Genomic DNA, 21,602 nt, shown 5'->3' with positions numbered 1-21,602 from the left:
CAAATATGACCACGATTGATGCATTGCACTGTGATCATGTACATCTTTGATGCACACTGCCTGACTATCTTGTGGTGGAGGGCGGGGCACGCTAGAGGGATTGGAGTCAAATCATCAGCATGCGTAAGCATGTGACTATCTACAGGGCCAAACCCTTCCCAATATAAAGAAACTTAAACCTTGAGTGTTTACCCCCATTATTCCTCTCTCTGGTTCTAATTTCTGCTGCTCTCTTCTGCATTTATTTTCTAACCCTGTCAGTTACACTTTATTTATCGTTTGCCTCACTACCCTGCACCTCTGTTCTCCCATTTATTTTGGATTTTTAAACTTCTCTTCAATCAATCCCTGCAAGCAATCTCCCCACCCCCATAACATGATAATTTATAATCTTATTAATCCCAACAATACTGCCTTACTTAAACACTGGAGAGAAAATGTGCTCATCTATTGCACATTGTGTTTGACTTAGCTGTGGCTTCAATTTCCACATCTGGAGAATCTGATGGTTTCTTCCTGAATCTTCATACATCTGAGCTTAGACTTTCTCAGCCTCAAATAAATCCTTCAAGATGTTAACCAGACACTTATGATCTGGAACTTTTAAAATAAACTCATTACACTGAAGTATTCGATTCCCTAACAGTCCTAAGCCATCTCCCTTCCTTAAAAGCCATTGTTCTACACATCATGCTTTAGCAAAAACTTCAGAAAACTTGGAGCCAAAATGACTCTCTTCAAGCTGTAGGTGGATCCCCTAAGACAAAAATAAACAATTTTTTGATCTTTCTGTCCTAAACCTGATGCACAGCTGTTTACTCCCTTCATTTGTAAAACTCACCCAATAGAAACAAAACCCAATTACCAAGTCTCTCTCTCAAAATGTGCATTAAAATAATTCACCATTTATAAATACTTACATGTTAATGATTAAAATTCTTCACAGACAAAGTCCAAAACCATGTCACTAGTTCAAAATATAACCTCTAGAATAAATGATATTAATATATCTATAAATCACACACTTAATGTCACAGCTTTACTAAAAAATAGCACAAATGTAATGCAAAACAATGAGCTGACAAGGAGACACAAAGAAGTTTTTGAGAACCTTAAGAGATTCTCAAAAATTCTAACAAGTTTGGAAGACATTTCACCTTAGTTCACTTCACGAAGACTGCCTTCTAAAATTAAAAACAAATTGGAAGTCAATGCTAGTAGAATCACTACAGTGTAGAAGCAGACCATCAAGTGCACAACGAACCTCTGAACAGCATCCCATTAACCTATCTCTAGATTTTCCATGGTGAATCCATTTAGCCTACACATCCCAGGACACATCCATGGACAGTTTACCATGGCCAATCCACCTAATATGAACAAAGAACATAGAACATTGAACATAACAGCACCGTACAGGCCCTTCAACCCTCGAAGTTGTGCCAACCTGTGAAACCAATTTAAAGCCCATCTAACCTACACTATTCCATTATCATCCATATGTTCATCTAATGACCATTTAAATGCCCTTAAAGTTGGCGCATCTACTACTGTTACAGGCAGGGCATTCCACACTCTTACTACTCTCTGAGTAACAAACCTACCTCTGAATTTTGTCCTATATCCATCACCCCGCAATTTAAAGCTATGTCCCCTCATGCTGGCCACCACCATCCGGGGAAAAAGGCTCTCAGCGTCAACCTATCTAATCCTCTAATCATCTTGTATGTCTCTATTAAATCACCTCTTAACCTTCTTCTCTCTAATGAAAACAACCTCAAGTCCCTCAGCCTTTCCTCATAAGACCTTCCCTCCATACCAGATAATATCCTGGTAAATCTCCTCTGCACCCTTTCCAATGCTTCCACATGCCTCCTATAATGTGGTGACCAGAACTGTACGCAATACTCCAAGGGTGGCTGCACCAGAGTTTTGTACAGCTACAACATGACCTCATGGCTCCAAAGCTCAATCCCTCTACCAATAAAACCTAACACATCGTATGCCTTCTTAACAACCCTATCAACCTGGGTGGCAACTTTCAGGGATCAATGCACATGAGCACCAAAATCTTTCTGCTCATCCACACTGCTAAGAATCTTACCATTAGCCCAGTACTCTGTATTCCTGTTACTTCTTCCAAAGTGAATCACCTCACATTTTTCCACATTAAACTCCTTTTGCCACCTCTCAGCCCAGCTCTGCAACTTACCTATGTCCCTCTGTAACCTGCAACATCCTTCCGCACTACCCACAACTCCACGGACTTTCATGTCATCCACAAATTTACTAACCCATCATTCTACGCCCTCATCCAGGTCATTTATAAAAATGACAAACTGCAGTGGCCCCAAAACAGATCCTTGCAGTACACCACTAGTAACTGAACTCCAAGATAAACATTTCCCATCAACCACCTTTCTTACAGCTAGCTAATTTCTGATCTAAACCGCTAAATCACCCTCAATCCCATGACTCCATATTTTCTACAATAGCCTACTGTGGGGAACTTTATCAAATGCTTTACTGAAATCCACATACACCACATCAACCGCTTTACCCTCATCTACCTGTTTGGTCACCTTCTCAAAGAACTCAATAAGGTTTGTGAGGCACAACCTACCCTTCACAAAACATTGTTGGACTGTAGGAGAAAACCTGAGAACCCAGAAGAAACCCACACAGACAATATGCAAACTCCACATAGACAGTCACCCAAGGCTAGACTTGAACTCAGACCCCTAGCACTGTGAGGCAGCAATGCTAAACATTGAGTCACTATGCCACTCTCAAACAGGATTCTGTTAAGCTGCTATTACACAGAATAGATGCAACAAACAATTCACAGTAACAAAATAATCTTAAATCTTATGAATGGGCATTGATAAAATTATATTAAAGAAAAAAATTTTTGAGTCACCTGGAGTATGGAAAATTGGTGGGGAGACCTGTAAATTAGGATACACAAGCAATGATTCCACTCACCATTCGCCTCTGCTATGATTTTCAGGCAGTGAGTTGGGCATTAGATAGATCACCTGTTCATGGCCCAATTAAGGTCCTTCAAGTTGGGAATTAATGTCCAGTTAAGGGCCTCATCCTACCACAGTTTCAATATAACTTCCAGCGTAAAGCCCAGTGTTCCACCCTGTGAGTCGCAGGTCGGTGAAAGATGGGTGTTTCCTACCCAGGACCCCTATGGCAATTATAGACCACAACCTCACAGCTTTGCCTACCCACATCCACCTTCTTCCCCCACTGTCCTGTCCACATGCTCCATCTTAGAATCCCATGCTGTGTGTATGGGTGTATGTGTGGTTGTTCAGCCTTACCCTGCTGCAATTACAGACTTACTTCAAGGTCCAATTTGTATGTCTCATGATCTACTTGCAGCACAAGCAATACCACTACTTCTCGGCATTGCCAGTGTGCAGACCTGCCAGCTTCTGATTGTCCAGCAGTTCTGTGCACATGTGAACAAGAGACAAGAGTAGGCCATTCATCCCTTTGAGACTGCTCTGCCATTCAATAAGATCATGGATAATATGACTTTAACCTGAATTCTACATTCCTGCATATCTCTGATAATCTTTCATCCCCTTGGTAATCAAGAATCTATTTGTCTCTGGCGTAGAAGTATTTAAACATTCCATATCTTCCATCTTTTCAGAATTGGAATTCCAATCACTCAAACTACCCAAAAGAAAGAAAGTGTTTCCTCATCTGTATTTTAAATTGGTATCTGCTAATTTTTAAATTGTGACCCTTTGCTTTACATTCTCCCACAAGAAATAGGACATTCTCCTGGAGGTGGACAGAATTGCTACATGGAGCTTCAATGTTATTAGCAAAAAAAAAAATTTAATGCATGCTGAGTCAGCAAAGTGAAGCAATGTTAACCCCAAAATTATTCCAGGGTGTGGGGAGTTTAAAATCTAACCCTAAGTGTGTACACTACCTTCAGACCGGAAGATGCTAAGTGTAGGAAAAAATTTATAGAAGCTGAACTATTCATTGCTTTTCATATTGAATTTACAACAATCAAATGCCATTTTCCTTTAAGTTTAAATCTGCACTTGTGTAGCATCTTGTAACAACTCTCAGAAATGTCCCAAACAACTTTATAGACAATTAAGTCTTGAAGATAAAGTGCAGTGATTTGTTTCATAAGTAAATGAAACAAACATTTTCAAACAGCATTGCTCCAAAAATAACAAATAAGATGCATAATTAGTTAATGATGCTGAGCTCCAAGCAATAGGGCAAGTCGGATGAGTTCAGATTGGCACGCCCATTCTGTGCTTCCTGACTACTTCTGGTTGTGCTTAAGTCAATGCTTAATTTAATAGCAAAACTCAGATAAAGGGATTAACATTAAAGGTGTCAAAAATGGTCAAATACTTCTGCTTTGATGACTGAACATTGAAAAAGTTAGTGCAGCATAATAGTACATTTAAGTGATTATATCTCTGCCACAAAACAAGGATTTAATCTGATTACAAACAGCAAATAATATGTGCAGTGTTCTATCATGATAAACTTTTAAAGTTACAATTTTGGTTTTGCAATATGAATACCAACATTTTATGAGGTGCACCCACCTCAATCTTGTGTCAGGATGATTTCAATATGTGGGTTTTGATACTAGCAATCATTTTAATCTCCTTCAATCCAAGAATGTCAGCAACATAGCATTCAAAAATGTGTGGGTATTCATAAATTAAAGAGATCAAAGTAATATTATAGAAAAAGTTTGCCTGATTACAAAGCAATATTCAGCAGCAACTTAAAAAACAAAATTGACCATTTAACCATGAGAAATAAACAAGTTATATTGTGTATGAGTACATGATTTTCAAAAATAGTTCTAATTGGTCATCACAGAGACAGCTTTGTCAGTATATTGAGGAAAATGTGCATTTATGTCACACCCAAATATTTCCATCCTGAGAAAATGTCTGTTTCAAACACTACACCCATCTTTTCAGGTTTAAATTCTCTACGAAAATCATTTTGACATTGTAATTACAGCCTAGGTTGACAAATTCATCTTCAGGCTCTTAATCTTCTGGCTTGATGGCTGAGATGAGAAATATATGACGCCACTTTGAATCTTGTGTCCAATATTTGTAAATGAAATGCCTACAAGTATTAATAGTATAAATAAATTAGTTAGGTATGAATGAGTGCAAAATTATTAAATATGATCATCTGAATTAAGGACATTACATTTGAGTGCAGATATGATACATACTTGCACAAAATGGTATTTTAGCATTAAGGCTGGCTGCATCAATAGTTATAAAAACTTACTTTACATTATTTTAGTAGTGATTCTTGTACCCTACATCTCTTTTCGGTCTCCTTTGATGGAACTTTTTTGCTGGTGGACACATTTCAAACGTGTGTGGAATGTGATTAAATGTGATGACAGTTCATTAAAACTCATGTTTTAAATCCCATTGCAAGTGTAAGGCATTCGAAGATGTTACCATCGAGTAGGCATGTATCTACATCTTCAACAGTCAGCTCAAGACAATACATTCACCTAATGGTTTGTTTAAGATTAATTCATGAAGTGTTGCGACAGGAATGATAATGTCCAATCTGACCAGAACATACGGGTTTCTTTGTAGTTGCTCCTTAAAGTCACTGGATATTGGTTATATTTCAGAATGCCCAAATGCACTTAGGCACAGGTATGTTAGGGGCATGTAAGAAAGGATCAAAAAGGCAACATTAGCAAACAGCTCCATTGAAAAAGGGTAGAGAATGTCATTACCAAATGCAATAAACTTTTGGAAAGATAAATGGAACAGCATCTTGAGTTATATCCTATGAAGAACATAATCATTGAGAAAACCTAGACACTATAGAAAGCCAGACTGTCATGAGTGCTAGATATTAAAGCCACACTGGAACCACTTAGCAATGTTAGTGATTCTCTTGCAAAGCTCAGATTGCTAATTCTAAACTGCCTGAACTCAAGAAGAACAATAAACCAACATTTTTGCAGTAACTGCCTGAGTATCTCTGTGTCAGCTGGAAGAAAGGGTCAGTGCCGCAGAATAAGTGTGCTGCAAAATTGGGACCCCGTACAATTTCAGGAGCCATCTCAATGATGCAGCAACTTTTGAGGCCACTGATCATCATAGGAAATAGATGTGCCCATGTTGCAAATATTAGACTGTAGATTCTGGCTGGGCGTATCTCTCCTCCCCATTGAGGGTTTCAGAACAAGAAGATCCACAATTGACCCACCACCCTCAACTATATATATATATATGTCACAAATATACTTCACCATGTGAGCAGATATGGTTTATTTAAACTACTGGAGAAAACTGGCTAGATTCCAAAGTTAATCAGTATTATTTTCTCTTTGCACAATGAGATAATGGGTTTGATCAGATCTGCAGTGAGGTCAAACAGGCTGTGTACAGATATTCATACATTTTGGCATAATCTTCACTATGCTGTTGCTATATCCCTTCAGCTCACCTTCTGAAGATGTCTTCTCATATATCAGAATATATGGAAAGCTATTCAACCTTGTTCGCCTGAGTCCCCCAGTCTGTGTTTGGTCTCACCAATATAAAGGAGATTGCATTGAGATCACTAACTGCAGTTGACTAGACTGAAAGAAGGACAAGTGAAATGTTGCTTCAACTGAAAGGTGCATTTGGGATCTTAGACAGCGAGGAGGGAAGAGGTGAGCGGTTGTGTTACATCTGCAATTGCATGGGCAGGTGCCATTTGGGAGTGAGGAAGTATTAGGTGTGGTGGGGGAGTGGACCAAAATATCACAGAGGAAACCTTACATCGTTAATAAATGACTACCTAAAAGCCCAAACTGGTGGTTGCTTAATGTCAAGAAAAGATTTTTCCACGTGTGATGAAGGTTGATAATATTTTATCATTGTTTGAGAGTTTAAGTTCTAAAGTGGGAGAATAGTGTATAGCTCTAGGTTAAAATTAATTTTATTATTATTTTGTACGTTAAAGAAAATAAAGACATGATTTTCACTTTCAGATTTTAGATTTCTTCTATGAATGGTCAAGGGCGTTTGGAAATTTGTTTTCAAGCTTTTCAATGAGAACTTTAAACCCTTGAGATGAAAAGTTCAGTGCATGAGGGATAGAAAGGGTAAAGGAGAGAATGACAGGAGTCCAGTAATACAGATAATCAAAATATTATAGATGAAGTCAGACATTCGGCAAGTTCATTCAGAGAGTAAAGGTCCCAAATAATAAAGGTGCTGTCATTAACAGTATCTGAGCAGTCTGAGCTGAAAAAGGTCTATTCAGGAGTCAATTAAACAATAGCTATAGAGGCAATTGCTCTTGAGGTATCAGAGAGGAAGACGCATGCAAGGCTGTTTAAGACATACGTTTACGAAACAATATTAAATAGGAAGTGAATTAAGTTAGTGTCTTGCTTAAGAGTCGCAGGAAAAGACATTACTAAAAAGAAAATCATCAGGTGAAAGCAGAAATTTGCCCAAAACAAACCAATTAAAATGGTATCAGCTGAACAAAGAGATTTGACATGGAGAAGGGACTGACTCTTCACTCAGGTCTTAATGTTTATAAGGTTGTTGTTAGCATAAAAGGAATGAATGTTTCTTTCTGTCATTTGTAATAAGACTAATTAAATAACTGTTGCATGATGTAATATGGTTTGTGTATTTTTTTCTTTTGTGGAACTTTTTTTAATTTTGCTAAAATACATTGGCGGCCTCTTATGAATATGTTCAGTGATTGAAAACCATGGTGAACAAAAACAAAATAAAATGTATGGTCTATCAAGCCAGATTTGACTCTGGGATCTGACTCATTCAATGTTACCATTAGTTGAGATCATAACATTACCCAAAATGCAATTCCATATGGAGGAGGGAAAGCAGCAGGATTCTGACACATCACCAACCTGTTCTCATTAAGTTGCCTTCCCACTCCATGTCTGTCACAACTGGAAACTGGAAGATCCCACTTTCTGAGTAACACCTCACAAGAGCTCCACTATGTAAACAAAATGACAACATTGTCTCCCTACATCATCCTTTGATTCAAGCTACTCTCATTTTACTATCAGTTGTGACTACTATCCCTCCAAACATCCCCTTTTTTTGCTAACTTCTCATATAAATTCAAATCTAAATTAGCAGATCATGAAAGTCAGGTACAAAAAAAGATTTTTAAAACTTCTGGAGAGACAGGCCTTATGGAAAATTCATTTATTTATGCACTTACCAAATTATGATACTTTTGAAATAGAGAAATGAATTCACAGTACATTTGATTTTGGTTATCAGTGCATTGTGACAATTTTGGAGTGGTTGGCTATTGTATGTCCCCCATCTGATTTTCAAATCTACTAAAGCTTCTGATATTCTATAATCTACATTGTAATTTCAGTCAAAGCCAAAATGGCACAACATATCTGTTCTTGGGCCTCGGCTCTTTGCAGTTTTTATAAATGACTTGGATGTGGAGGTTGAGGGGTGGGTTAGTATGTTTGCTGATGATACAAAGGTTGGAGGTGCCATTGATAGAATCGAGGCCTATTGCAGGCTTCAGCGAGACATTGACAGTATGCAGAGCTGGGCTGAGAAATGGCAGATGGAGTTCAACCTGGATAAATGCGAAGTGATGCATTTTGGAAGGTCGAATTTAAATGCTGAATATAGGATTAAAGGCAGGATTCTCGGCAGTGTGGAGGAACAGCGAGATCTTGGTGTTCAATTGCATAGCTCCCTCAAAGTTGCCACCCAAATGGATAAGGTTGTTAAGAAAGCATATGGTGTTTTGGCTTTCTTTAACAGGGGGATCGAGTTTAAGTGCCGCAAGGTTATGCTGCAGCTCTACAAAACCCTGGTGATTCCACTTGGAATATTGTGTCCAGTTCCGGTTGCCCTATTATAGGAAAGATGTGGAGGCTTTGGAGAGGGTGCAAAGGAGGTTTACCAGTTTGAGGAGGAGTTTGACTGAGCTCGGACTTTTCTCTCTGGAGAGAAGGAGGAAGAGAGGTGACCTGATCAAGGTGTACAAGGTAATGAGAGGCATGGATAGAGTCGATAGCCAGAGACTTTTCCCCAGGGCAGGATTGACTGCCACGAGGGGTCATAGTTTTAAGGTGTTAGGAGGAATGTTCTTCACCCAGAGAGTTGTGAGCGCATGGAATACTTTGCCAGTGGTAGTCGTGGAAGCAGAGTCATTAGTGACATTTAAGCGACTGCTGGACATGCACATGGACAGCAGTGAATTGAGGGGAATGTAAATTAGGTTAGGTTATTTTTGGATTAGGATTATTCCACAGCACAACATCGTGAGCCGAAGGGCCTGTACTGTGCTATACTTTTCTATATTATAATAATAGCAATCTTCACTTCCCCATGTTCTCAATAGTTGTGTAAATTTGAAGAAAATAAATGTTCACACATCATTGTTGTGTTGTAGAGCAGCCATGCCAAATTCTCAAGAGATTTTATGAGCTTCCAGGAGCTCTGCATGGCTCAATGATCATAAATCAGTCAGTATTTCAAAGCTTTGGTTACATCATGTCTCCAATAACCACTTTCCAAGATGAGAACTTTTTATCGCTTAGCAACCAAATATTTAACTTAACTTAGTTGTGAATACCACATTGGAAAAATCCCCCAAAGCATTAATGCAATCGACTGAGTGTTCACTGCTATTGTAGAAACATAGTCAGACAGTACTGAATATACTCCACAAGCCAGGTATTATTTGTGGAGAAAACTAAAAAAATTAACATTTTACTCGAACTGCAAGACATATGTAAACCATAGTTTTTGGAAGATCAAATGCAGGAGGGAAGCACACAATAAACGGCAAAACTCTTAGTAGTTTCAATATACAAGGAATCTATGCGTACAAATCCACAGTTCCATGAAAGTGGCAATACAAGTGGATTAGGTGATCACAAAATAATTTATCATCCTTGCCTTCATCGGTTGAAAAGTCAGCAAGTTATGTTGAACTGTTTAAAGCTTTAGTTAGGTCACATTTGGAATATTGCGTACCGTTCTGGTCAGCAGACTGCAAGAAAGGTGTGACGCTACGGAGAGGGTACAGAAATGATTTACCAGAATGTTACCTGGTTTGGAGGGTATTAGCTACGAGGAGAGATTAGATAAACTTGGGCTTGTTTTCACTTGAACGTCAAAGGCTGAGGGGTCATCTGATGAAGTTTCTAAAATTATGACAAACATGGATAAAATGGATAATTGGAGGCTTTTTCACAGGATAGGAATATCAATTTAAGGGACATGGGTCTACGGTAAAAGGAGGTAACTTTAAAGGAGATCTATGGGCATGTTTTGTTTTATACAGAGGATGTTAAGTTCCTGGAATGCACTGCCAGAGGAGGTGGTGGAGGCAGATACAATAGTAACTTTAAGAAACATCTTAACACATATATGAACAGTTAGGGAATAGAGGGATAAGGATAGAAGCAAAAGGTTTTTAATTTAGAAAGGTATCATGAGTCAGCACAGTCGAGGTGGGCCAAAGGGCTGTACTGTTCTTTGTTCTTAAAAGGGGTCAAAGAAAATGGGAATGGAAAATGTATTCTTAAATGGTTAAGTATAAAACAGGAGATGGGAGAATGGTATAAATGGTATAGGCATGAGAAATCATAAGCTTGAAAAATGAATTCATTAGATTTCTATTGTAGTTTAATGAATTAAATTTTAATGTTGTTGTATTAAGCACCGAAACCAATGATTTTATGTTCATATAAACATGGAAGTACTTCTCCTGGGGCTCCAAATAATCTCTGGCTTGTCATTGATTCCCCAGAGATCACCTTTCAGATTTATCTGCCAGCTGGCTCTGCATAGAAGCAGATGAATATCTTGCCCTCTCACAATCAGTGAGGTATGATGGTTCACCTGCACTCACTGGTAGCATTTTAGTGCATGGCTTGGTCTTCCTGAGCTTTTTCAAACAGACACAGCAATCATTGTAAAAGAAGTCCACAGCCATTTGGAGCACTACTTAAAAATTACCTCATTCAGCCCTCTCAAAGCTAGAAGCTAAATGAGTTCAAAGTTGAATCTTGGGTTTGATCTGGTGAGGATACTTCAATTTCAAAACCTCAATAAATATAACTTGGGAGGTCACGGAATCTAATTCTCTTGAAGAAAATAGGTGCTGTCTTGTACTCTACACATAGAAATGATGTGCAGAAATATATTTGCTAAATACGAGCCATCTCAAACAGTTGTGATGCCAGAGACATCAGAATAAATAAAGTCCCCACTCAGCTAAATCCTTGAAATTGCTTGGAATCATAAAACACTGCAAAATAGATTTAAAAAGCCCGAAGATAATTAGAAAAAAAAGGAAGTCAGGGAATTCCTCTCTGACCCCATAAGAAGATCAAAACTAGTCAAGACAATTCTGAGCTTTAAGCTGCATAAGACAGCACCAATGTCTTACAGTGATAATGGGAACTGCAGATGCTGGAGAATCCAAGATAATGAAATGTCAGGCTGGATGAACACAGCAGGCCAAGCAGCATCCCAGGAGCACAAAAGCTGACGTTTCAGGCCTAGACCCTTCATCAGAGAGGGGGATGGGGTGAGGGTTCTGGAATAAATAGGGAGAGAGGGGAGGCAGACCGAAGATGGAGAGAAAATAAGATAGGTGGAGAGGAGAGTATAGGTGGGGAGGTAGGGAGGGGATAGGTCAGTCCAGGGAGGACGGACAGGTCAAGGAGGTGGGATGAGGTTAGTAGGTAGGAGATGGAGGTGCGGCTTGGAGTGGGAGGAAGGGATTGGTGAGAGGAAGAACAGGTTAGGGAGGCAGAGACAGGTTGGACTGGTTTTGGGATGCAGTGGGTGGAGGGGAAGAGCTGGGCTGGTTGTGTGGTGAAGTGGGGGAAGGGGAGATTTTGAACCTGGTGAAGTCCACATTGATACCATTGGGCTGCAGGGTTCCCAAGCGGAATATGAGTTGCTGTTCCTGCAACCTTCGGGTGGCATCATTGTGGCACTGCAGGAGGCCCATGATGGACATGTCATCTAAAGAATGGGAGGGGGAGCGGAAATGGTTTCCCCTGCAACTGCAGGAAATGCTACACTTGCCCCCACACCTCCTCCCTCACCCCTATCCCAGGCCCCAAGATGACTTTCCACATTAAGCAGAGGTTCACCTGCACATTTGCCAATGTGGTATACTGCATCCACTGTACCCAGTGTGGCTTCCTCGACATTGGGGAAACCAAGCGGAGGCTTGGGGACTGCTTTGCAGAACACCTCCGCTCGGTTCGCAATAAACAACTGCACCTCCCAGTCACAAACCATTTCCACTCCCCCTCCCATTCTTTAGATGACATGTCCATCATGGGCCTCCTGCAGTGCCACAATGATGCCACCCGAAGGTTGCAGGAACAGCAACTCATATTCCGCTTGGGAACCCTGCAACCCAATGCTATCAATGTGGGCTTCACCAGCTTCAAAATCTCCCCTTGCCCCACCACATCCCAAAACCAGCCCAGTTCGTCCCCTCCCCCCACTGCACCACACAACCAGCCCAGCTCTTCCCCTCCACCCACTGCATCCCAAAACCAGTCCAACCTGTCTCTGCCTCCCTAACCTGTTCTTCCTCTCACCCATCCCTTCCTCCCACCCCAAGCCGCACCTCCATCTCCTACCTACTAATCTCATCCCACCTCCTTGACCTGTCCGTCTTCCCTGGACTGACCTATCCCCCCCCTACCTCCCCACCTATACTCTCCTCTCCACCTATCTTCTTTTCTCTCCATCTTCGGTCTGCCTCCCCCTCTCTCCCTATTTATTCCAGAACCCTCACCCCATCCCCCTCTCTGATGAAGGGTCTAGGCCTGAAACGTCAGCTTTTGTGCTCCTGAGATGCTGCTGGGCCTGCTGTGTTCATCCAGCCTCACATTTCACTACCAATGTCTTACAGGAGCTTTCAATCCCAGCCTGAAACAGATCAATGTCTTTCTGAAAGAAATTCAATGAATCAGAAGCTGCTATTAGAACCTTTCATCATCACATCTAATCCTGCCCTTGCAACTTGCAAGCTGGAACCAGGTACTCCCTAGTATATTCCAATAACATAACTGATCCACATTAACACACATAGACACTCCATTGTTTTATGAATCTCAAAGAAATCACCACAAATATATGCTTCTCTAAAATCCTAGAGACAATTCATTGGTCATTTGGAATAATTAAACTGTTTTTAAACAAGTAATTACATTGTCACTTTCCATTACTCCTCTCCTCTGCTTAATTGTAATGTCTAAGAGGTATTATGCACCAGGAGGTAGCAAGAACCGCAGTTGCTGAAGTCAGAGTCAAAACAATGTGGAGCTGGAGGAACATAGCAGGTCAGGCAGCATCAGTGGAGCAGATAAGTTGACCTCAGGTTTACACCCTTCATCATGACTAGCAGGGAGAAGGAAGCTCAGAAATAAACAGTCAGAGGGAGTTGGGGCTGGGGGAAAGTAGGTGGGATGGTGATAGATGGACGCAGGTAGGGAGTTGCAGAGATTGGTCATGGGAGGGGTGGGGTGGATACGTGAGAAAGATTGTGTCAGGTTCTGTTAGGTCAAGGAGGCAGGGATGAAAGGGAAAGTTGGACATGGGATGAGGCTGGGAGTGGGGAGGTTTTGAAACTAGTGAATTCTATTGAGGCCATCGGGCTGTAAGCTACCGAGGTTGACTATGAGGTGCGGTTCCTCCAGTTTATGTGTGGCATCATTGTGTCAATGGACGAGGGCCAGGATGGGCATTATCCTTTTAAGAGACATGCTCATGATACCATTGTTATATCAAACCATGCAGCCTGATGGTATAAGGGTCTTGGTCTCCAATATTATTTGGGGTCTCTTGAAGCATAAGACATGATTGAAGCATTCCACTGGTCATAATCCATTGGTTTGGTATTTTTCCAGACACTGAAGTGCCTGCGACTGTAATGTGTGAGTACGTCAGGGATCTTTATAAAGCATTTATTGAATCTTGCAGAACTATGTTACCCATGTCTAATTTTTATGTCGTGGGAACTAACAGAAATATTGCTCCATCAAGTACAAATACTCGCTAGATGAAAAAAATCTCAAAACACAGAGGCAGATGTTTATCTAAAGCCTCAATATCGCCCACAATATGAGAAAATCAAACAGGACACAATATTCTAATAAAGGCTTAACTAAGGTCTTCTACAAGGACAAAATGGTTTGCCTTGTTTAAAAGTGAATTGTTCAGTGAATACAGATCCCCGACATTGGTTGTGAATCTTGAGACGAATGCATTAAGATGCTAAATCATTCCGTTTCACCAATGACATTAGAATGTTGCACTGTCACAGATGCAGTCATTGAATAGGACTTGACCCTGTTTATCCTCTTGGGTAGATGTAAAAGATCGCTAACCCTAGGTTTAAAATATAATAGGCACCAGTGGTAAAAATAATAACACTATCAGACAAAAAATAACTGTATAAAGTAAGTAAGTGGTTGATTAAAACAGATTAAGTGTAGCAAGACAAATGATACGATACAGCAGCAGCATGTGGGAGCTCCTGACCATTGATGTAGTCCAAGATAAATATATCTACAGTAGGCATTTGTGACTAGACAGCTTCAGTTCAGAGCTTATGAGCTGAAAGTCAAGTTGACCTGCTACACAACATGGTGAAGAAAAGTCACCTTGATGGTATGCTCCAGCATGCAGTCACATTCCATAAGACAGTGTTTTCTGATGTGGTCATTGGTCAGGGACAAGTGGATGTGACTGCAAGTGAGGCACAGAAATCAGGTATAGTGACCCTCAGCCTTTACAGTTGTACAGCAGTATCAAAGCTCTTTCAGCTTGTTTGGATGAGAGTGAAGGCTGATGAGTGGATGAGCTAACTGATTAGAGCAAAACGGTACAGCAAAACATTCAACTGAGGAGGCAGGAGGACAAAGGAGGTGGAATAGGGGATGGTGCATTAAGGGGAATTGAAATTGTTCTTTCAACCAAGACTGGAAGCCTAGATAGCTTTGCTCCCTCCTCACTGGCAGGGTTCAGGATCTGCTTAGAGCCAGAGGGAAACTTGTGGGAAGATACATTCACTTTAATCTACATAGGTACCAACAACACAGGCAGACACAGAGAGTTTTTGCAGAGGCAGTATGAGAAGCTAAGCACCAAATCAAAAGTCAAAACACAAAGATAATAATCTCTGAATGCCCGAATCCCTGAGACTAGTGCAAGTAAAATTTGATAAATTAATTTGAGGTTCAAAGGCAAGTTAGGAGAAGCAAGTTCTGGATTATGTCACACTGACACCAGAGTTGGGGAAAGTGGGAGCTGTGCTACTGGGACTATTATAGCTGAACACCACAGGAACTAGTGGTCTGTTGAGCTGCACAACTAGACAAGTAGATACTGTTTAAATACCAGGGGATAAGGCATTAAATTTGGTAAGATACGTTAAGTCAAAGAGGTAAGATAGAAACACATTAATATGGAAAAGGATGAACAGACTGTGATAGATAGGAATGAAGAGTATAAATCTCAGAGTAAATCAGCAGATAAAGCTAAGGTTACAAAAATAATAGGAGGACCAAACTAAAGGTTCAGTATCTAATTACAGGTATTATTTGGAATAAAACAGATGAACTGATGACATAAAAGAGAAATAAATAAACATGATCTTATGGCCATTTCAGAGACATGTTGGCAGGATGTGAGATTGGGAGCTAAATTTTGAGGGGTGCAGAACATTTAAGAAGGACATGAAGCAGGAAAAGGTGGAGGTATGGCTCTGTTAGTTAGTGATGCTTTTAAAACTAAAAGAGGGATAACAATTTTTAGGAAACCAGGGAGTAGAAGCGGTACGGGAGAAATAATGGGATTTTCTCAGAAAGGCAGGACAATAATCTTGTGGACTTTAATTGAGATAGAGACAGGAAAAGTCACTTTGGTAAAAGGAGCTGAGAAGATGATTTCATGAAATGTTTCAGGATAGTTTCTTTGACAAAAAGTTTCTGGAAATGACAAGGCAGCAAGCTATACAGACCTGGTCTTGTGCAATAAATTAGGATTTAATAAATGACTGCAAACTGAAGGCACTTCTAGGTCAGTGATCATAATATAATTGAATTATATTTTGAGTTTGATGGGCAAAGGAATGAGACCAATTCAAGTATTTTAAATTTAAAGGCATTTATGCGCGTGTGAAAGGAGAGGTGGCAGTAAGGAACTGGGAAATCAGGTTAAGTGATAGGTCAAAAAAGATACAGCAACAGACATTTAAAAAGATTTTTCAGAATGTCTGGAACAGACACACTCTAATAAGAATGAATAATTCCAAGAGGAGGACCTACCATCTGTGATTAACCAAAATAGTATCAAACTTAAAAGAAATGCATATAATCATGCAAAGATTGGTACAGATCAGAAGAATGGACAGAATATTTTAAAAAGTGACTAAAAATGAATAAAGATGGAAAAAAGATTTCAGGATAAAGCTAACTAGAAATATTAAAGTTTATATAAGTATCTTTTAAAAAGGAGTTAATTGAACGTTGGTCCAATTAGAAGTAAGTTTGGGGAATTTGTCATTGACCAGAAACTCAACTGGACTCACAACATAAACACAGAGGCTACAAGAGCAGGTCAGAGCCTAGGAATACTATGGCGAATAACATACCTCTAACTGCCCAAAGCCTGCTCACCGTCCACAAGGTACAAGACAGGAGTGTGATGGAATAATCCCCACTGGCCTGGATGAGTGTAGCCCCAAGAAGGTTGACACCATCCAGGACAAAGTAACCCAATTGGTTGGCACTATATCCACTCCCTCCACCATATATGCTCAGTAGCAGCAGTGTGTACTATCTGCAAGATTCACTGCAGAAGCTCACCAAAGATCCTCAGACAGCACATTCCGAGCCCACAAACACTTTCTTCTAGAAGAAGGGCAGCATATACAGGGAACAGCACCACCTTCAAGTTCCCATACAAATCACTCACAATCTTGACTTGGAAATATATCGCCGTTCCTTCACTGTCACTGGTTCAAAATACTGGAACTCCCTCCCTAATGGCATTGTGGGTCAACCCACAGCAGATGGACTGCAGTGGTTCAAAAAGGCAGCTCACCACCATCTTCTCAAGGGCAATAGATGCTGGCCAGACAGCGATACCCACATCCCACAAAATTAATAATAGAAGAAAAGGTATCTGGGCTTCGGCCTCAATTTCTTACATAAATAACTTCAATGATGGAACTGCTATCATTGCAAAATATGTCGGTGTCAGAAAAATGCATAGGAAAGAAAGTCATGAACAGGACATGTGGAGGCTACAAAGAGAAATAGATAGATTGAGGGAACGGAAAAAATGTGGCAAAAGGAGAATGAAGTGGAATACTGTGACATTGTCCATTCTAACAGCAAGAATGTAAAAGAAGATTTAAATAAATGGTGACAAATTGTAGCACTGAGATGTAGAGGCATCAATATTTTAGTGTATGAATCACAGAAAACTCATATGCCAGGTACAGTAAGTAATTAAAGAAGCAAGGGCAATAAACACACAAAAATCACTGTGAGGCTTTAGATATACAAAGTGCAGGTGAGACCACATCTGGAGTGCTGTGTACAGCAGTTGTTTCATCATCTGATGAAATATGTAAATGAATTGGAAGCAGTTCAAAGGTTTACTAGACTAAAACCTGGTTAGGCAGATTGTTTTATGAGGAGAGGTTGGACAAGCGGTGCTTGTATTTGCTGGAGCTTACAAGAGTAAAAGGTGATTTGATTGAAACATACAAGATCGTGAGGGTCTAGACAGGATGGATGTGAATAGGATACTTCTGTGAGGGAGTCTAGGAAGATCAGTTGACATTTAAAAATATAACTTCACCAATTTAAGACGTTGATGAAGAGATAGTTTTTTCTCTCAAGAGCACAATTTTGTGGCACTCTCTTTCTCAAAGGGCATTGGAAGCAAAGTCTCTGGATATTTTAAGACAGAGGTGGACAGATTGTTGATAAGGAAGAAATGAAAGGTTATCAGGGAGAAGCAGGAATTTGGAGTTGAAATTACAATCAGATCAGGAATGATTTTATTAAAAGGCACAGTAGGCTTGAGGAGCCAAATAGCCTTCTAAGTCATTTGTTTATACATGTTCATACATATGCAAACACGTAGCTTATGGCACTATTCAAAGAAAAGCAAGTGGGGTTTCACTGCCCTGATCCATATTTATCCCTCAATCACCATCTCAAAAGCATATTATCTGATCAATACCACAGGGCTGGTTGTGGCAGCTTGTTGTATACAAATCAACTTCCATATTTCTTGTGTTACAATAATGCCTATACTTCATTGGCTTTGAAATGTCCTGTGATTATGAAGGTGTCACAAATTCAAGCATTTCTTTCTTGAAGGATCCTTTCCCTTTTTATTCTAGATTTTATTTTTGGTATGGCACTTTGTAGAAAGCTGACTGTTCATTCCTCAAGTGAAGCAGGTGATTAATCAAATTTTACAGAGATAACAAGAACTGCAGATGCTGGAGAATCTAAGATAACAAAGTGTGGAGCTGGATGAACACAGCAGGCCAAGCAGCATCTTAGGAGCACAAAAGCTGACGTTTCAGGCCTGGAGTCTTCGACCCTTGGCCTGCTGTGTTCATCCAGCTCCACAGTTTGTAATCAAATTTTACATATTGTTCTTAGAATTTATGCAACGAAAATAGACAAGAAATAATTTTCACTTATAAAGCACTGTCATAAAGAAATAAATGCATATACTTGTAGATAACTCATAACACACATTTCAGCACTGTATCATTGGCTGCGATCAATGGCAAAAGTCCAACCTCAAACCCATTTGAGATGGGTCTCAACAGATTATGTTGTGTATTTGCATAAAGCCCAAGCTTCAAAACTCTTTGGCTAACAGGCTCTGGGCCCATTGTTAGGGTAATGGTACAATCTTGCATGAGTAATTGGCGGTGAGCAATCATTTTTTTGATTAACTTCATAACTTTAATGGAATCCTACAAATTGAGTATTTCAACATGGTTGTATATTTACATTCAATAACAAAATTCAAATGCTGCCGTGACAATTATAACACAAAATCAACAACATGAGGTTACATAACCTGTTGAGGTTTGTGTTGCTGACTTCATTTATTAGGAATGTAGAGTGCAAAGCCTCCTTTTGTGAAATCTGAATAGGCTGTCAGTTCACACACAACGCATTTGAGTGAAAAAAATTATAATAAATAGTTGTCAGTTCATATTTGCTGATCCACTTGATATTTCACTTACATGTCAGAAATAAATTACTTCAATTTGCAATTTCATCCACCGAAACATGAGCTGTGACTTGCTCTCTAAAAATCAGAAAGACGTTAAATCTTGCTACTCTATTATTGCAAACAGAAATTGGCCCACTGTTGGTGACGTTGACTTTAAGAGACATCAAACCTCGATCCATTTGGCCTGTCAAACAGATGTATAAGATTCCTTTGTCTCATTTCAAAAAACAGCTGGATTGTTCTCCCTGGACAATATTTTTCCTATAACTGACAAATAAAACAGATCCAGAATTTGTTGTTAATATTCAGCAGGTCAAACGACATTTGCGAAAAGAAACTGAGCGAATAGCATTTAATCCAGTGGACCGGGAACGCACCAGCTAGCAAGCCGACAAGAATTTACATAAATGTGAGTGATAACGGGAACTGCAGATGCTGGAGAATCTGAGATAACGAAGTGCGGAGCTGGATGAACACAGCAGGCCAAGCAGCATCTCAGGAGCACAAAAGCTGACGTTTCAGGCCTAGACCCTTCATCAGAGAGGGGGATGGGGAGAGGGATGCCTAACCTGAAGAAGTTACCCTCCTCCCTCCGGACCAACCTCAGGGAATCTCTCTCCCACTGCAACTGTCTTGTAATACCTATCTTCTTTTCTCTCCATCTTTGGTCCGCTTCCCCCTCTCTCCCTATTTATTCCAGTTACCTCTCCCCAGCCCCTCTTGATGAAGGGTCTAGGCCTGAAACATCAACTTTTGTGCTCCTGAGATGCTGCTTGGCCTGCTGTGTTCATCCAGCTCCACACTTCGTTATCTTGAATTTACGTTAAAAACTCTGTCTACGCTGTGTCAAATAAGTGGTTAGCAGTAGGCTTTATCCCTATAATCAAAGAACCAGCAGAAATTGTGCACCACTGACAGCTACTATCCAATCAGAGGCAGACAATTCTCTGTTGCAAGCAGTGTCGCTAGATGCAGTGGTAGCTGTCAGTAATGAACCCAGACGGCAAGCAAGGGAGAATTCACCAGCTGGGATACACTGAAATTGCATGGGATTTCTAACATGTCCCTTCTTTTCCACACTGGGTCCTTCAAATAGACACAGAACTCAGCAATGTCAGACCAATCCCTAGGAGCTGGCAAACAGGTACAGGGTCATGACAAAATGTATTTTTCCCATCTCAACTGCCCTAATCCCACCTCCAATCAACAACCAGAGATAACTCTTTGATTTGCAACATTAAATAAAACTATGGAAAATTAAAATGACAAGGGTCAAAATCTTCATTATGCTTCTGGACCAAACAAAGGAGTTTAGCAATCATCCAAACTATATTTGTTGGCCCAATGTAGTCAAGTTCTTATCAACACTAGATACAGTATACAGGCAGTCCCCAGAATGCAAACAGGTTCCATTCTTGAGACTGTTTGCAAATTGTTTTCTGACTTGTCATACAAATCAATGTGGGACAATAATAGCCTTTCATAAGAACAGGACACATTCGTGTCACAGATGTTTAAACTTACACCCCCAAACAGGTTTGTAAGTCAGTTTGTAAATTTGTAAATCAGGAATTCCCTGTACCAAATTGTAAGCAGATAGAAATTGTTGTTTATCTGGAAGGACTGTGTGTCCTTCAACACTGATAAAAGAATGGTAATTTCCTACAGCATCTGCACATATGGGAAGTTGTGCAGGTTTCAACCGCAATGCAAGAACGGGCTAGAGATCCAGAAATGATCCACTTGGTTCATTAGCTGCATTTCATAGGAGCCAGCAGCGTATGAGGAGTTTCATGTGATGTGAGGTTGAAATTAGAAGTACAAGAAGTGACCAAATACACAGTGGTCAACCTACAACTGAGGGGTGACCCTCAGCTGAAGAGGAAGGCAGGCACAACAGAAGCTTTACAATAGCAAACTTCCACACTAATGATGCTGCAGACAAACTTGGAGAATAAAAATAAGCCCATATAGGAAGTTCGGTGAGTCAGTCCAAGTGCAATGGTAGACATTAATTCTAGGGTAGACTGTGATTCCAAGTATAGAGTGAAAAATGGGTTAAAAGTTAGAAACTAACTAGATGCAGGCAAAGTGAGTTGAAATTGAAAGCAAAACTGATGCAATTAATCAGAATTGCATTAAGATACAGCATTGTTAGTCAATATACTGGATCAAAATGGAATGAGGAAGGGAGTCCAAATAACGTGGAGAAAGAAGTGTTTCATATATCTCACAATAAAACTGGCACAAGCCAGGACTAATAAAGATTTTGTTTTG

The 21,602-nt window shown here is 40.0% G+C and overlaps 1 protein-coding gene across 1 annotated transcript in view; it reads right to left on the bottom strand.

Moving 5' to 3' along the window:
- Positions 1-4,847: 4,847 nt before the first annotated feature.
- Positions 4,848-21,602, bottom strand: part of stk35 (serine/threonine kinase 35) — a 32,622-nt gene continuing 15,867 nt past the window's right edge. The window contains exon 2 of the mRNA XM_048550114.2: positions 4,848-5,142. The gene's annotated coding sequence lies outside the window, so the exon portion shown is untranslated. The remainder of the gene's footprint in view (positions 5,143-21,602) is intronic.

This window comes from Stegostoma tigrinum, chromosome 19 (assembly GCF_030684315.1).
Source record: "Stegostoma tigrinum isolate sSteTig4 chromosome 19, sSteTig4.hap1, whole genome shotgun sequence".
NCBI lineage: Eukaryota > Metazoa > Chordata > Chondrichthyes > Orectolobiformes > Stegostomatidae > Stegostoma > Stegostoma tigrinum.
The sequence above is the reverse complement of the archived record's forward strand: the minus strand, read 5'-3'. Positions and strand labels throughout refer to the sequence as shown.